The sequence below is a fragment of the Rhinopithecus bieti genome, unplaced genomic scaffold (assembly GCF_001698545.2).
Source record: "Rhinopithecus bieti isolate Rb0 unplaced genomic scaffold, ASM169854v2 scaffold_10223, whole genome shotgun sequence".
Classification (NCBI taxonomy): domain Eukaryota; kingdom Metazoa; phylum Chordata; class Mammalia; order Primates; family Cercopithecidae; genus Rhinopithecus; species Rhinopithecus bieti.
The window spans coordinates 193,540-211,520 of record NW_016806659.1 but is presented as its reverse complement, the minus strand read 5'-3'; positions in this window follow the sequence as shown (position 1 = coordinate 211,520).

The window sequence follows — 17,981 nt, the reverse complement described above, 5'->3', positions numbered from 1 at the left end:
CTGGTCTCAAAACTCCTGGACTCAAGTTATCCTGCCATCTCAGCCTCCCAAAATTTTGGGATTTCAGGTGTGAGCTGCCATGCCCAGCCAACAATGGTGACATTTTCTAGAAAGTCTCTGGAAACTTGACTTCTAAAGAGCAAGTTAGACTCAGAATATGGAAAATACACTTACATGAGGCACATTCTATTCATTAAAGTTTTTAGTTTTCTGCTTAGTTTTCTCTCACAGTGTTTATTTTGGTCTGGGTGTATAGTAGCTTCTTCTCAGCCTTTCAACATTTTTATTTTGTGTATTTCTGATTATAGCCATACTAGTGGACATGAAGAGATATCTTATGGTTTTGATTTGCATTTTCCTAATGGCTAATGATGTTGAACATCTTTTCATGTATTTGTTGGCCATCTCTATAACTTTTTTGCAGCAATATCTCTTCAAATTGTTTGCACATTTTTAATTGGGTTTACATTTTATTATCACATTGAATACCACATTGAAGAGTTATTTTTGTATTCTAGATACTAGTTTCTTGTCAGATATGAGATTTGCAAATATGTTCTCCCATTCTGTAGGTTCTCTTCACTTTTTTTTTCTTTAAAGACAGGATCTTGCTCTGTCACCCAGGCTGAAATGTAGTGACACAATCATAGCTCACTTCAGCCTTAAACTCCCAAGCCAAACAATCCTCCCATCTCAGCCTCAGAATAGCTGGGCTGATTTTATGTTTTGTTTTGTTTTGTAAAGACAGGTCTCCTATGTTGCCCAGGCTGGTCTCAAACTCCTGAACTCAAGTGACCCTCCTGCCTCAACTTCTCAAAGCACTAGGATTATAGATATGAGCCACCACGCCCAGCCTTATCACTTTCTTGAGAGTACATTTACAAAACAAATGGGCTTACATTTAGATCTACAATCCATTTTAAATTAATATTTGTGTAAGATATGAAGTTGTGATCCAACTTCATTCTTCTGGACGTGGATATCCAGTTAATACCAGCAAAGTTTGTTTAAAGACTGTTCTTTCCCACACTTAATTGTTATGGTTCCCTTGTTAGAAGTCAGTGAACTATATATTAAAGGATTTATTTCTGATCCCTCAATTATATAGAATTGAAATATGTATATTATGTCTCTATCCTAATCCCAGTAGTACACTGCTTTGATTACTGAGAGTACAGAATGTTTTCAAATCAAGAATGGTGGAGAGTGGCTGTTAATAGGCCAGGGGTTTCTTTTGGGAATGATGCTCTGGAATTAAATAGTAGTGATGAGGACACAACTCTGGATATACTAAAATCATTGAATTGTATACTTTAAATATGTGAATTTTATGGTGTGTAAATTATATTTCAATAAAGCTGTTGAAGAAGTCAGGGAGCACTTCCCAGAGAAGCTGAGGTTCCATTTACATTTGGTGTAAGAATCTGTAGGCAGAGAAGAAGAGGCTCCAGGCAGAGAACCTACGGAAGCAAATGCAGGGAGGCATAAGACTACACCTAAGTGTGCAGGAACTCAAAACACTTTAGTGCTATTTTATTTAAGTGTAAACTGTTGCAGAAGGAAAAAAAAGTCAACTGAAGATTTTATTCAATGCATTAAAAAGGAGTTCAGATTTTATTCTGTTAATAAATATAATGTATTTTACCATGTGCTACCTATATATATAATTACATAGCTCCAAATTTTAATATATATTCTACTTATTAAGTGTATAGTATCTATACATTATACAATAATATGTACTATATTTTAATATTTTATATAGCTTGAGTATATGATACTTAATATTTTAAAATTATTGAAGCTATAAAATGAACAAAATATAAATAAATATAAAAATAAATATAAGCAGAAATGCTAATATTCACTTATCTCTTTCCAAGCAATCCGGCTTACTCCTTGGGAATGATCAAATAAAAACAGAACTCTTCATTGTGTGAGAGAGAAAGAAAGAGAGACAAAGGAAGGGAGGGAGTGAGGGAGAGAAGGAAACAAAGAAAAAGAGAGAAAGAGAAAGAAAAAGAGAAAGAAAAAAGAAAGCAAAGAAAGAAAGAAGAAAGTGGTGTATGCTAATTTGATTTGCAATAAAAAAAAATTTGAAATTCCAAAGGGAGTCCATTTCTAAGAATGAAGTTTAGCCAAATGTGAGATGTTGACAGAGAAAAACTGTGAAGGCTGGAGGCCTGTCTGGCACATTTAAAATAAATGTGATTTGATTGATGCATTTCTTTACCTTAATCCACATGTCTCAATCCTGCTATTGCATAATCTCTTTTTTTTTTTTTATTTTATTTTAAGGACCAAGCTATGGAGAAACAGAACAAAATATCACGATCTCTCAAAATTATGCACTTCTGGCTGGCTCATTTCCCAACTTCAGTAGAAAAGTATTTGTATCATCATATTACCTAAAACATGTTCCTTATGATTACTTAGAATAAAAAATAATAAGGTAAAACTCTTGTTCTCTTGACTGTTTGAAGAAAGGACCAATTACTGAAGGACTAAGGAATGATTTTTTTCTAGTTTTCTTTTACCCTTCCTGTGTGGAAAAATAGAAAGCTTCATATTTCATAAATGAGTATTCAAAGTGCCATTACTATTTCATCTGATGGTAGTTTCAACCTGTTTAACAGTAGAAAGAAGCAATTTATCATTTCTACATTCCAAAGAAATTACAGATAAACAAAATTAAAAAACTGACATTGTGAGTTCTTCTGTACTACACATAATACTTAACATCCAAAATCTTTTAAAAATTTTTTACCAAAACTCTGTGAAATAAGTATTATCTTCCCATTTAACAGGTGAGCAAACAAAGTAAATAAGAACAACCACAACATGGAAAGCAGCCAGCCAATATTTAGAAGCAAGTTCTTCTGCTCCTGGATCAGTGTGCATTTATTCATTAAATAAACACTTACTCAGATTTAACTGTGTGTCAGCCACTGTTCTGGATACAGAACAGCGGACATGATTTAAATGGATCAAAACTTTGACTTCACTTGGGCAGCTTACATTCTTGAAAAATCATACAAATAAAAGTAGAGATATGTAACATAATCCCAAGTGAAAATAAGTTTTATGCCTAGGAAATAAAGCAGAGAAAGAAGTCAGGAACGGGCTGGTGAGGAAATGCACTATTTAGGTAAAATGGACAATAATAGCTTCTCTGACCAAGGGGACTGGTACATGGAGATGGCAATAGAAGTGAAGAGAGCGCCTTGCCTAGAGGTGGTATTGGAGTGTTCCAGGAAGAAGTGGCAGCAAGTGCAAAGGCTCTGCAGGATGAAGAAGCAAGTAGCCTGTCCTTGCTGAGTAAGAGTAAGAAAGCTGGTGTAGCAAGGGTGGAATGATACATGAGATGGGAAGATTGGCAGGGCCCATCCATGTGGGGTTTTGAAGATCAATGTAAAGACATGGGCTTTAATTATTGGTGTGTGGTAAACCGTTGAAAGGTTGTGAAGTAGAGATTACCATGATCTTTTATAAAATTTAAAGATAGTGTTCAGGAATAGAAACAGGGACACTCGCTGGCTCTCTGGACAAGAGGTGATGCTGTTGTAAAGAGACTGTAATGGAGTGGAATAGGAAGCAGACAGATGGGAAATATTTAATAATGAAGAACTGATAAGACCTATGGATAAGTTCAATTTGGCATGCGAAAGAAATGAGGAATTTAAAACAGCTCATTTTTATTTTTTTGTTTTCTGTTTGTTTTGCCTGAGTGACAGGGAACATGGCATGTCTAATGAGTGATCTTGAGGAAAACTGAGTAGGAGTAAATTTTGGGGGTTAGTGAGCTAAACATTCTGTTTGTGGCATGGTGAGTTTGGGTTGTCTCTAAGCTGTGCAAGTAAGAATGTAGAATAAGCAGAGGAATGTGCTCCGATCTTATTGATTCCAAGGCTCATTTTCCAAGCATGCTTTAACAACTCTGTAAAATAGAGTTGCCTTTTTTTTTTTCCTCAGGATGGCACATAGGAGGCAGTACTAGCATGCCTCTCCCACTTGGAAGGACAGAATAGTGGGTAGAGACTCACACTGTGAAAACATTTTCCCCCGCCAAGAACCACCACAGGAACTTACCAGGAAAACTAAAAGAATCCACAGACCCTTTAAAAGAAGCTACAGGCTGCAGCCTACTCCATGAGACAGGTGAAAAACTAAGTTTCTAGAGTGAGAGAGGGAGAGCCAGCCTCTGAGCATATATCCACACCAGGGAATCTGAAAATCCAGAGCATGCATGAGGGAGGCCCTTAACCCAATCAAGAGCTGGAATAGATTTTGGGAGCCGTGTGAAATATAAAGGTAGAAGCAGCAGTGGGAAGAGACTTGCCAGCATTCCCAGTCTCCAGCGCAAGCCCAGGGAAGCCATCCTTGACTGTATCTCACAGGGTCCCTTGGGGAAGTCAGCCAGTGAACACAGGGAAGAGTCACAGGGTGAAAGAAGTTTCCAACTGAAATTTGTGACATCATTTTGATGGGGACGAACTCCCTTGAACAGAACCCACAGCAAGAGGGAAGTGTGTGGCAGACAGGAGCTGAGTGGTCAGTCTTATGAGCAGACGGGGAGGGACGTGGCCTGAAAGCCACTGTGCTTGCTGTCTGAGGGGAAACCCATGGTCTGGGGCAGCTCTGAGTTCTGTGTACAGAGTGCCTAGATCTGTACCTGGCACTGTTAGTGGGGCACTGCAGGAGTGAGACCAGCTTTGCCAACTGCATGGGAGCTGGGTGAGGCTTACTGCTACCCACTACTCCCCAGTCCCTTTGTGAACTCTTTTGCACAGCAGAAGCAGTTATACTCCCTTCAGGAACATTACCCCAGTGGCCTGAGAACCACTCCCCATTCTCCACAGTGGCCATGGCTGGCAGCACCCAAGAAGAGTCAGAGCTCAGATCTGCCTAATCCTGCCCCTACATGTGCTATTTCTCCACCTGTCCTAGTAGCTGAACACAGAAGACATAAGCTTTTGGGAGCATTATAGATGTGCCCATCACCTGAGAAACCAGAATGCTTCCCCTAGTCAATTTAGGACAAGTTCAAATCCCACTGCTAATACTGCAGCTGGTTCTCTCTTGAAAGCACCAGCACATGGCTGCAGGCCAAACCACTCAGGCCATTACAATACCTCTCCTCTGGAAAGGATAACACCCTGCCCAAGAAGGAGAAAATGGCTGCAGGATCTCAGCTAACACCACTGCCTGCAACAACTCAGCTAACCAGAGGTCCTGAGTCTGTCCACAGGACAAGTTCACTGCTAGTATGACCAGCATTCAAGAAAGCCAGCACACTAACCCCATGTACAATCAAGGAATCTCACACAGTCTGTGTCATTCCCCTGCCACATCCGTCAGAGCAGGTGCTGGTATCTACTTTTGAGAGACATGAAGACAGATCACATCACTGTATCTTTTGCAGACTTTCCCCAGCACTATATCCAAGAGCCTCATAGCCCCAGTGGTGGCAAGACCCAGAAGAGCAATAACAATCACTGCAGTCCAGCTCTCAGGAAGTCTCATTCCTAGGGCAATGGGGAAAGCACCATTATCAAGGGAATACCTTGTGGGACAAAAGAATATCAATGGTAGGCCCTGAGTCCCAGATCTTTCTGCTGGTGGGAAGTTTCTTACAGCAGAGACACAACTGCGATGTTGGGCATAGTCGGGAAAGTCTCCACCTCTACCCCAACAGGCTGGCAGCCTTTGTGATTATGAAAGACCTTGGAGAAGGGATCCTTTCCCCACCAGTACACCAGTGAATGCAGCTGGGGCTTCTCCCATGGGAACAAAGCACGGATGCACCTATGAACAGCCTTCCTGGAATAATTCAGAGTGATTGCTGCCCTACAGGAGGGGAACTTTCCAGATTCAGGCAGTCAATTCCTCCCGATTTGGAAGATCAACATTACTATAGCGGAAAATAGGTGTCTGTATGATTTGAATAGCTGGAACACTGGAGACAGAAGTGAGGCTATGATATGGATAACTTTCCTACAGGCCTGGCTGAGCTCTCAAGCTTCATGCTGATAAACCACCTCAGCATATCTGAGGGTTCCCTCTAGGCACCTTCATCAAGGCTGGGACCTCTGCCCATGTGCCTTAGCTACAACCAGTGCCTTCCCAAAGATACCTCCCATATTGACCTGAAGCCTGATCATCAACTCAGTATATAAAATATGGGGAAAAATTAAAAAAATAAATAAAGCGTACACTATGACAGAATGAGGTAAGCTTCAAGAGATCCCTGCTATTTCAACCCCATAGGAGATGGTGAATTTGCCCACACACCAAGTACATAACTACTACAACCAGCATCTAAGAGAGCCAGTACACAAAGACTCACTGTAACTAAGGAACTCAGAGTCTTTACCCCTAAAAGCACCAAGAATTAAATTAGGCTAAAATAAACTATAAACATTAAAATTAGATTATTAAGAGGGGAAAATAACAACAACAACAAAAACACAGTCCAGTCAAAAATAAATTCAAGAATAATTTAAACAAAGAGTATACCCAAATGAAAAGAAACCAGAAAAGTAATTCTGGTAATATACAAAACAGGGACCTGTAACATGCCCAAAAGATCACACTAGCTCTGCATCAATCAATCTAAATCAAGAAGAAATCTCTGAAATACCAAATAAGGAATTTAGAAGGTTGATTATTAAGCTACTCAAGGAGATAGAAGAGAAAGGTAAAAAACGACTTAAAGAAATTTATAAAACAATTCAGGAAATGAATGAAAAATTTTCCAGGGAAATAGATATCATAAATTAAAAAAATTCAGAACTTCTAGAAATGAAAGACACACTTAGGGAAATACAAAATGCAGTGAAAAGTTTCAACAATAGACTACAACTAGTAGAAGGAAAAATTTCAGAGCTTAAAGAGAAGGTTTTTGAACTAACCCAATTAGACAAAGAAAAAAGAAATTTTTAAAAAATGAACAAAGTGTTTAAGAAATATGAGATTATGTAAAACAGCCAAACCTAAGAATAATTGGTGTTCTGAGGGAGAAGAGAAGTCTAAAAGTTTGGAAAACTTATTTGAGGGAATAATTGAGAAAAACTTCCCAGGCCTTCCTAGAGATCTAGACATCCAAATACAAGAATGTCAAAGAACCCCTGTGAAACTTTTGCAAAAGAATCATCATTAAGACCCATCACCATCAGGTTATCTAATATCAAGATGAAAGAAAGAATCTTAAGAGCTGTGAGATAAAAGCATCAGATAACCTATAGAGGAAAATCTATAAGATTAACAACAGATTTCTCAGCAGACACCCCATAAGCTAGAAGGGACTGGGGTCCTATATTTAGCCTCCTCAAATAAAACAATTATTAGCCAAGAATTTTGTATCCAGCAAAACTAAGCTACACAAACGAAAGAACAATGAAGTCTTTTTCAGACAAACAAATACTGAGGGAATTTGCTTTTGCCAAAACAGCACTTCAAGAAGTGCTAAAAGGAGCTCTAAACTTGAAACAAAAGTTCAATTTGTACCAAAATAGAACCTCCCTAAAGCATAAATGCCACAGGGCCTATAAAACAATAACACAATGAAAGAAAAGTATCTAGGCAACAACTAACATGATGAATAGAACACTGTCTCATATCTCAATATTAATATTGGATATAAATGGCCTAAATGCTCCACTGAAAAGATGCTGAATAACAGAATGGATAAAAATACCAAGCAAATAAACACCATGTAACACATAAAGACTCACATAAACTTAAGGTAAAGGGACAGAGAACGTTTATTTCCTTACAAATGGAAACCAAAAGTGAGCAGGAGTAGCTATTCTTACATCAGACAAAACATACTTTAAAGCAACAACAGTAAAAAAAAAAAAAAAAAAAAAAAAAAAAAAAAAAAAAAAAAAAGACAAGGGAATTATGTAATAACGAAAGGATTAGTCTAACAGGAAAATACTACAATCCTAAATGTATATGTACCTAACACTAGAGCTCCCAGTTTCATAAAACAATTACTACTATACCTAAGAAATAAGATAGACAGAAACATCATAATAGTGGGGGACTTCAATATTCTACTGATGGAACTAAACAGATCGTCAAGACAGAAAGGCAACAAAAAAAAACAGTGGACTTAAACTGTACCCTACAACGAATAGACTTAACAGATATTCATAGAACATCCTTCCAAAAACTGTGGAATATACATTTTTCTCTTCAGCACATGGAACATTCTCCAAGACAGACCATATGATAGGCCACAAAACAAGACTCAGTAAATTTAAGAAAATAAAAATCATATCAAGTATCTTCTCAGACCACAGTGAAATAAAACTGAAAATCAATAGCAAAAGGTGCCCTCAAAACTATACAAATACATGATAATTAAATAAACTGCTATTGAATAATTTGGGGGTTAATAACAAAATCAAGATGGTAATTAAAAAATTTCTTTAAATGAATAATGTGATACAACTTATCAAAATATCTGGGATACAGCAAAAGTGGTGCTAAGGAAGTTCATAGCATTAAATGTCTACCTCAAAATGTCTGAAGGAGCACAAATAGACGATCTAGCTCAAAGAACTAGAGAAACAAGTACAAATTAAACCCAAACCCAAGAGAAGTAATAACAAAGATCACAGCAGAACCAAATGAAATTGGAAAAAACAAACCAAAAAAACTATACAAAAGATAAATGAAACAAAAAACTGGTCCTTTGAAAAGATTTTAAAAAATGATATATCATTAGTGAGAGTAACCAAGAGTAACCAAGAAAAGAAGAGAAAAGATCTAAATAAGCTGAATTAGAAATGGAACTGGAGATATTACAACTGATACCACAGAATCACAAAAGATCATTCAAGGCTGCTGTGAACACCTGTATGTACAGAAACCAGAAAAATCTAGAGGAGATAAATAAATTCCTGGAAAATACAGTCCTCTTGGATTAAATCAGAAAGAAATAGAAACCATGAACAGCCAATAATGAGGAACAAAACTGAATCAGTAATTTTTAAAAAATGCCAAGAAAAAAAAGTCCAGGTCCAGATGGATTCACAGCTGAATTCAAAGAAGACTTAATATCAATCCTACTGAAACTATTCTAAAAGACAGAGAGAGAGGGAATCCTCCCTAGATCATTCTATGAAGCCAGTATCACCTTCATACCAAAATCAGGAAGGGACATTAAAAAAAAAAAGAAAAAAAGAAAGAAAGAAAATTACAGACCAATATCCCTGATGAACATAGATGCAAAAATTCTCAACATAAAACTAGCTAACTGAATTCATCAGCGTATCAAAAAGATAATAAACCATGATCAGGTGGGTTTCATACTAGGGATGGATCCCTTTTACAACAGCTACAAAAAATAATAAATAGAATATTTATAAATGCACTTAATCAAGGAGGTGAAAAATATCTACAAGAAACATTACACAATGCTGTTGAAAGAAATCATAGGTGACAAAAACAAATGGAAACACATTCTATGCTTATGGGTAGGTAGAATCAAGATTGTGAAAATTACCATACTGCCCAAAGGAATCTACAGCTACAATGCAATTCCCATCAAAATACCACCATCATTTTTCACAGAACTAGAAAACACAATCTTAAAACTCATATGGAATCAGAAAGGAACCCACATAGCCAAAGTAATACTAAGACAAAAGAACAAATCTGGAGGCATCACATTACACAACTTCAAAGTATACTACAAGGCTACAGTTATCAAAACAGCATGATGCTGTTATAAAAATACACTCATAGACCAACAATATAGAATAGAGAACCAAGAAATAAAACCAAATACTTTCAGCCAGCTGATCTTTGACAAAGTATGTGAAAACAAAGTGAGGAAAGGACACTCTATAAAACAAACGGTGCTAGGAAAACTGGCAAGCCACATGTAGAAGAATAAAACTGGATCCTCACCTCTTATGTTATACAAAAATCACTCAAGATGGATCAAAGACTTAAATCTAAGACCTGAAACCATACAAATTCTAGGAGACAAGACTGGAAAAACTTCTCTAGACATTGGCTTAGGCAAAGAATTCATGCCTAAGGCCCCAATGTAACAAAAACAAAAATAAATATATGGGACCTAATTAAACCCAACATATTCTGCACAGTAAAATAAATAATCAGCAAAGTAAACAGACAACCCACAGAGTTGGAGAAAATATTCACAAACTATGCATCCAACAAAGGACTAATATCCAGAAACTAGAATACACTCAAACAAATCAGCAAGCAAAAAACAATCCCTTTGAAATATGGGCAAAGAACATGAATAGACAATTCTCAAAAGAAGATACACAAACTGCCAACAAACATATGAAAAAATGTTCAACATCACTGATGATCAGGAAAATGCAAATTAAAACCACAGTGTGATACTACATTACTCCTGCAAGTATGGCCATAATTAAAAAGTCAAAAAACAATAGAGCAACATCTGGTGTTGGATGTGGATGTGGTGAAAAGGGAACACTTTTACACTGCTGGTGAGAATGTAAACTATTACAACCACTATGGAAAACAGTATGGAGATTTCTTAAGGAACTAAAAGTAGAACTACCATTTGATCCAGCAATCCCACTACTGGTTAGCCATCTAAAGGAAAATAAGTCGTTATATGAGAAAGACACTTCCACACCCATGTATATAGCAGTACAATTTACAATTGCAAAAGATATGAACCCAACCTAAGTGCCCATGAACCAACAAATAGATAAGGAAAATGTGATATATACTCAACATGGAATACTACTCAGTCAAAAAAAGTAACAAACAAAATAATGTCTTTTTCAGCAACTTGGAGAGAGCTGGAGGCTGTTATTCTAACTTAAGTAACTCAGGAATAAAAACTAAATATCATATGTTCTCATTATAAGTGAGCTAAGCTATGAGGATGCAAAGACATAATAATGATTTTGGGGACTTGGGGGGAAGGATAAAAGACTACACTTGGGTACAGTGTATACTGCTTGAGTGATGGGTGCACCAAAATCTCATAAATTACCACTAAACAACTTATCCATGTAACCAAATACCATCTGTACCCCAAAAACTATTGAAGTAAAAAAAGTTAATTATAAAAACAATAATAAATAAAATAGAGTTGCCTTCTACAATTGATATTTTCTTTATCGCTGGTAGTCAAGTGGTGGTCATCAGGTAGCTGCCATTGTCTGAACATGGGCATGCTTAGTCATAGCTGTTTATTTTGTTAGGACTTCAATTAAGTGCTGTACATGTTAGTTTTTTGTTTGTTTGTTTGTTTTTGAGACGGAGTGTCGCTCTGTCACCCAGGCTGGAGTGCAGTGGCTGGATCTCAGCTCACTGCAAGCTCCGCCTCCCGGGTTTACGCCATTCTCCTGCCTCAGCCTCCCCAGTAGCTAGGACTGCAGGCGCCCGCCACCTCGCCCGGCTAGTTTTTTGTATTCTTTAGTAGAGACGGGGTTTCACCGTGTTAGCCAGGATGGTCTCGATCTCCTGATCTCGTGATTCGCCCGTCTCGGCCTCCCAAAGTGCTAGGATTACAGGCTTGAGCCACCGCGCCCGGCCACATGTTAGTTTTATCCCACACAAATGCCTTTCTGGTTGCTATCCAAAATAGTTTGGAAGTCTTCAACATATAAATAGCATTTTAAGCCATGGGACTGTATGAGATGCCCTATTTTGATACAAAGACAAGAAGCCTCAACCTTAGCCCTGTGCCATGCAGATATTCAGAAGTTATAAAGCAAGAGAAGACTCAGCTAAGGAAACCGAAAAAGCATAGTCAATTAGGTAAGAAAAATGTGAGAAAATGGTGTTTTAGAAGTGATAGAAAGTGTGTGTTTACAGAAAGAGAAAGTAATCACCTGGGTTAAGTGTTAATGAAAGCTTAAATAAGATATAAACTGAGGACTGACCATTGAATCTGGGAAAATATTAGCCTTTTGTGACTTTGACAAGGGTGGAAGCTGTTCCGTGAAGAGGCGCAGACAAAAGCCTAATTGGAGTAACTTGGAGGAAGCAAGAGTTGAGGAAGTAGGGTCACAGAAGATAACTTTTCAAAGAAGTTTCAGAATAAAGGTGATTCGAAAACATAGATAAGGTGTGTGTCAAAACAGATTTTAAGATAGAAGATCTTAGAACCTGTTTACAAGTTTATTATAGTATCATAAGGAAAGACAGAAAAAGATAGGAAAAAAAGAGATATGAAAGGGTGAAGTGATTATAGGGACAAAGTTGCAAAGTAGATGAGAAAGAATGAGTTGTGACATAGCAGGTCTGGGCTTCACGGGCATAGGAGCAACACAGTGTTTATTGCATGGAAGAGACTTCTGCACATTTAGCAGAGGGGAGATCATTAACCTGTACAAAGGGCAGTCAAAGTAATCTAAGGCAGAATGACTTGGTCTTTGTAATAGGACACTCCATGCTTCCCCTCTGTCAAATGTATGCCACACAATGTGCCTTTAGATAATGCTCACAATGCTACAGGGATGCAAGGAAGGCTCAATACCAGGATGGTGTGAATAGCTCATCATGCTCTGCAATATGCAAGGTGCTGTTTTTCATCACACTGCTATCAGAATCATTTTTTCTTCCCTGTCCTAACGTGTACTTGGATGACACTCTCATCAGCACCCCGATTTATTTTGTTGGCAACAGTGAAAAGCCTTGCTAGGGGACGAACCATGTGTTTCCCTTCACATAGCTTTCCGCATACCAGCAGCTCAAATACCAGGACAATTTGGAGCACAGTTGGTACCCTGGATCTCCTGGTATGCCTTTCCTTAGGGTGCAATGACTGTCTCAGCACCACCTGGCACCCTCCAAGCAACCAACTGCTGTGCTTTGGAAGAGTTCATGAAGGCCTGGATGCAGAAGGAAATGTAATGCCATATATCTTCAGAAAATTGGAAAATGTGAAGAAATATTAGTGAGATTTGCTAGCCAATGGATTTAATTTTTTTCTTTTTTAACTTCAGATGTATGTTGTATGTGTGTTTGTGTTGATTGTTATCCATTAATTCTATAAATACCAATGGAATGCCTACATTTTACGCATCTCCTCAACCTTTGAGAGGCTCAAAGCCTAGTGATGTCAGTACACAAATTATTGTCTGAGAAAAGCCAATCAGGAAAAAACTCACATCCCAGAGTTCCTCAGCGGATAGAGAAAGCAACTATCTCCACACACAACTAGGCAACCTGGGAACCCCAACCATATTTTAAAGGGGATAGGGGGTGGGCATTTCAGAAATGCCAGAAAGAGAGAACAAGCATTCTAAAGACTCAGAGATACACAATGGCAACATTTGTGAGAACTGTAAAGTTTTAAGTGGATCATTCTTCTGAAGATTCATTGGATCATCAATTACTCAGGAAAAGGATTATCTTTCATTTTTCTATCACCTAATGACAGAAATAAACAGTACAAGATGTGTATTGGACATGGTCAACATGTAGCTGCATTGCTCAAATCCTCATTCAATAAAGTTTCTGCCAGATACAGGGGCACCATTAGTAGTGGCATCTTATTGTCAGATGTCTCAGGATCTGCCTCTGCTGCCGAGGAGAGCCCCACCTCAGGACATGATCTTCCTGCAGTGGCCCACATGTGGTAACTGACAAACATGGAGGTATCAAGGCCCAGCCTTTTAGCCCCATGTGAGAACACCTCTATCAACCAATATTCATTCCAGGGCTCCTACCAGATATTCTGATGGGTTGTGGGCCTGCATTATGATTGGACTTTTCCTTCTGTAGGTGTTGAACACCCTGCACTTCAAATTCTGTGTCAATGTCTGCTCCTGGAAAGCTCAACCTATGATGAGCTTTGCGCATGGTAAGCACTAAGCCAATGGTGGCTATTTATTGTTTTCTCTTGTTTTCATTATGGTTATTACCAGAAACAGAAGACAGAGAGTGCAAGGAAGATAAGCTTCACCTACTCTATAACTTTACCCAGGTCCAGTCTTCTTGCCTGTGGGAAAGAGAGTTTCTGGTGTGCCAGTTGAGTTGGTCTCCCCTGTGTGACACACCCATGGGAAGGCTGAGGAGAAAAGCTCCTTATTGCCTCCTTGTCTTTATGCCTCCAGAGCGTAACCGTTCAGCGGCATTCCACCGGTTGCTCAGGGAGATAACACGCTCCCTTGAAGCAGTGGAGTATAATCAAACACCTTGGTTCCTCCTGAAACCCGCTCCTACCCGTTTTAGTCCTAATAAGTTAAAGATCTTAAGTAGTTTAGATGCACGCCTTTGCTCAAGGAAATTCACAGAAACTGCCACTGCTATATATCTTATCAAAGGTCTCACAAGTTCTCCTTCACTGATTAATCCTTTTCCTCATCCCTTCCTCCCCCTCCCATCATCCCTAAGAACAAAGAACTTGTAAACCCATAAATTAGGCAGAGCCCAAGAGCTCTGGGCCATGAGCAAGCCTCCGATGCTCTGGTCCCCTGGATCCACCTTTTAAATGCTTATTCTGTCTCTTTCTAACTCTTTTGTCTCTGCTGGACACAGGGTACCCACTGGGTGGCATGGGACTGGTTTCCCCAACATTGCCCATTCAAACCAAAGAAAAATTGCTTAGCATCAATAGTTAAAAATAAATGAATAAATTGCTATAATTGTCTGCAAAGTTTTGACACAAACGTAAAAAAATGGGGAAACAAGACAAATAAATTAGTAATGATAAGAGAAATTGAGATAATGAGCCGTTGAGAATAAGTGCTGATTCATTCTTTTAATTGCAATACAGATCAGAACTGATTCAGACCATCTCAGAGGAGACATGAAAAGAAGGAAAGAGGGGTGTGAATATCAAATTATTTCAAAAGCATTAAGATCAACTTAGATAAAAGGCTTATGAAATATTGAATTTTAAGTAAACATTCAAGGGATGAAAAAACTCTTCTTGCCGTGTATAAATAACTGGGTCTGCATTAAAGGAGTGTTCTTTTATCAATACAGCACAATATCTGTTCTCTAAAGAGACATTATCCAGGCTTTTGTTTCTGTTCAGTACTTTTATGGGTGTTATCAGGCAAATATTTTTAATATATATTCCTTCTAAAACTAAAATGATGATCAGTAGCAAGTTTTCTCCCATATGATTTAACCTAATGCTTTTGTTTTAAAACTGATACAGAGTCCAAGGGAGATAAAGCAGTTTATATCAGGAGACAGAGATGGCAGAGCCAGGATGAAAACTCGGGTCTTAAATCCCAGGGCAGCATGCTTTATAATATCCCAAGCTGCAAAGTATAATTTCATGGCAAGCGAAGCATGTTTCCATGTTTCTATCACAGATAACACAATTCTTTTTGTCCCAAAAAGTGGTAGAAAATAATTCAGAGGTGTGATGATATTCTGGCTCTGTGAGGGAAATCTGGGGAAAAAAAGCCAAGATTTGCAGCTTTGCTGATTTCTGTGATGTAAATATTCATAAATGTGTTCCATCTGGACAATTTGAAGCTGCAAAGTGACATCACTGGACACTAATTTGGAAAGAGGTATGCATGATCAGCTATAATCAAAATCATCCAGATCATTAAACTTGGCCTGTGGCAGCCATCCACATTGCCTCCTGTTTTCTCAGATTCTTTGCATGTTCAAAGAAAGCATTCCTCACAGGTTACAAATACAGTTAATTAGAGAAGAAACAAATGTCAGCTACTGCAAAGAATCTGTAGAGCTGACCCTGAAATATGAATTACTTGCTTTTGAGGTGCTTGGTAAGCAGGTGGGAAAGGACAAAAAATGTTTCGCATCTTTAGAAACTAGGATACATGTTGATATGCTAGAAAAATCCTGTCTCCACTTGAACCTTGTAGTCCTGGATCTTTGAAAGTTGCATAATTTAATATTTTAAGCTGAAGGCAACATTCATCACTTAATGGAGTCTCCCTATTCTTACCCTTAACAGATGAGAATCAGAAGTCTGGTTACAAAGCTTATTGGCAAAGTGAGAACTAAAAGTCTGTCTGCTTACTTCCAAATGCTCTCAAACTGACTGCTGTCTACTGACCTAAATCAATTTTTGTTTCCAGAATTAGCACTAAGTTTCTATGAAAACTTTTTATCTCCTAGAAATTGAAGGGTCTGGAATTTCTTCCTCCTATGGGAAGATCTTAATATGAACTGTGCCCTAGGCAGCTTACACCTGTCTCCAACATCACCTTCTTGAATTCTGTTTTCAGTATGACATTCTTTCTTTCCTATCTTCATCCATTGACTCATAAAACATTTATTGTGCAGTAATAGATCCTCAAAGCCAGTATTATGAGTGCTCACTGTCTAAAAGAGGCTGTAGACAACTCAAAACACCACCACCAACAACGGGAATATCAAAGCAAAATAATAAATATAAAAATGCATGTAAGCACACACTGGGGAGACAGGCTGGGGTAATCTAACCTTCTGTGGCAGGTAATCAGTGTTTCAGCATTGACGTCTGAGCTGAGTCTTATAAGGGTAATCAGAAGTTTGACACTAGGTTGGGAGAGGGCAATCCTGGCAGAGGAAATAACATGTACATAAGACCAGATGTTTTTAGAGAAATCCAAAGGCATTCTCTCTCTCTCAAGCTATACTCCCTTTGTACTTACTTTCTTTCTATCCAGACTGTTAGGTTTAAGAAGTATTCTTCACTAAGAATAAGAAAATATATACCTCAAATGCTTGGCTTTCACGTTGAAAAAAGCAAAATTCCAAGTCCAGCAATGGAAAGATTTTGAAAAACATACTGGAGATTGAAATGTCTACCTCCTGGAGAAGATGTAGAATTGTTAGGCCAGAGGATTGACAAGAGGGCTAAAGAAAAGCTAAAATAGGTGAACGGATGAGGTGTTTGAGAAAGGGCCCTACCCCTGTTCTCCTCTTCTTTCCAGGAAGTGTTCCAAGAAGGAAGAGTGTCAACAAAACCCTTAGTTAAGTTTGGGAGATCAATTTCAGGTATGAGAGCACAAGGAACTCTGCTAGCATGCTCCCAAATGAAACTGGTGGTAACTATTTTAAAAAAATGAAAGACTTTGGAAATGGACTGAAAGTGAAGCGGCAAATAAAAACCTATTCAAACAATGTATGAAACATTGGCTTAGAAGAACTCAAGATTTTGTGATATTTGAACCAAGACTGCTCGCTTCCTCCTCCCACTACCCTCAGCTCTGTGAGGTGGAGGATGTACTCCAGAGGACCACAGTGAAGAACACAGTTTCATTTCTCCCAAGCCGAAAGACTTTCTTTCTGTTCGACAGGACATCCATAATCCTGCTCCCATGTGCCTGCTGTTGAGGCCAAGTCACAGATAGTGCATTAGACAGGTGAGGGAGTACCTTCTTCTCTCTTGGCTTCACTCAGAGAACAAAGGCTGTGCTTCAGGAATCACATGTCAAGAACAGTAGGGTCCAAAGAGTTATTTCCCCAGCATTTGAAGAGTTTGCAGTGAAGATGATTGGTAAGATAGTCACAGATCTAATGGAAATACAGCCTAAACTATAGGCTAGCTTGTTTGCAAAAGAGAACCAGAGAATAGGAGAACTGGGAGAACTGATTCCTTCTGGAATCAGAGTAAGTATTGAAAATTGACCCCAGAAACCATGTTTTGGAAGTAGCGTTAATTGGGTTGGATTTGTTTATAGAGAGACCTATGTCGCAGGGTATTATTAAACATAGTAGAGCCATGGCTATTAGTAGATTTTAACAGTTGAATATGGTTTGAAAAAATGTGGAGTATAGCCCTTCCAGGATCACTGTCTTCTCAGAGTAACTGTGGGCACACCCCTAAACTGTGCACCCCTGAGGAGCAGACCCAGAGGCTGATCACTGTGTGTGTGTGTGTGTGTGAGAGTGTGTGTGAGTGTGTGTGTGTGTGAGTGTGTGTGTGAGTGTGAGTGTGTGTGTGTGCCTGTGTGTGTGTGTGAGTGTGTGTGTGAGTGTGTGTGTGAGTGTGTGTGAGTGTGAGTGTGTGTGTGTGCGTGTGTGTGAGTGTG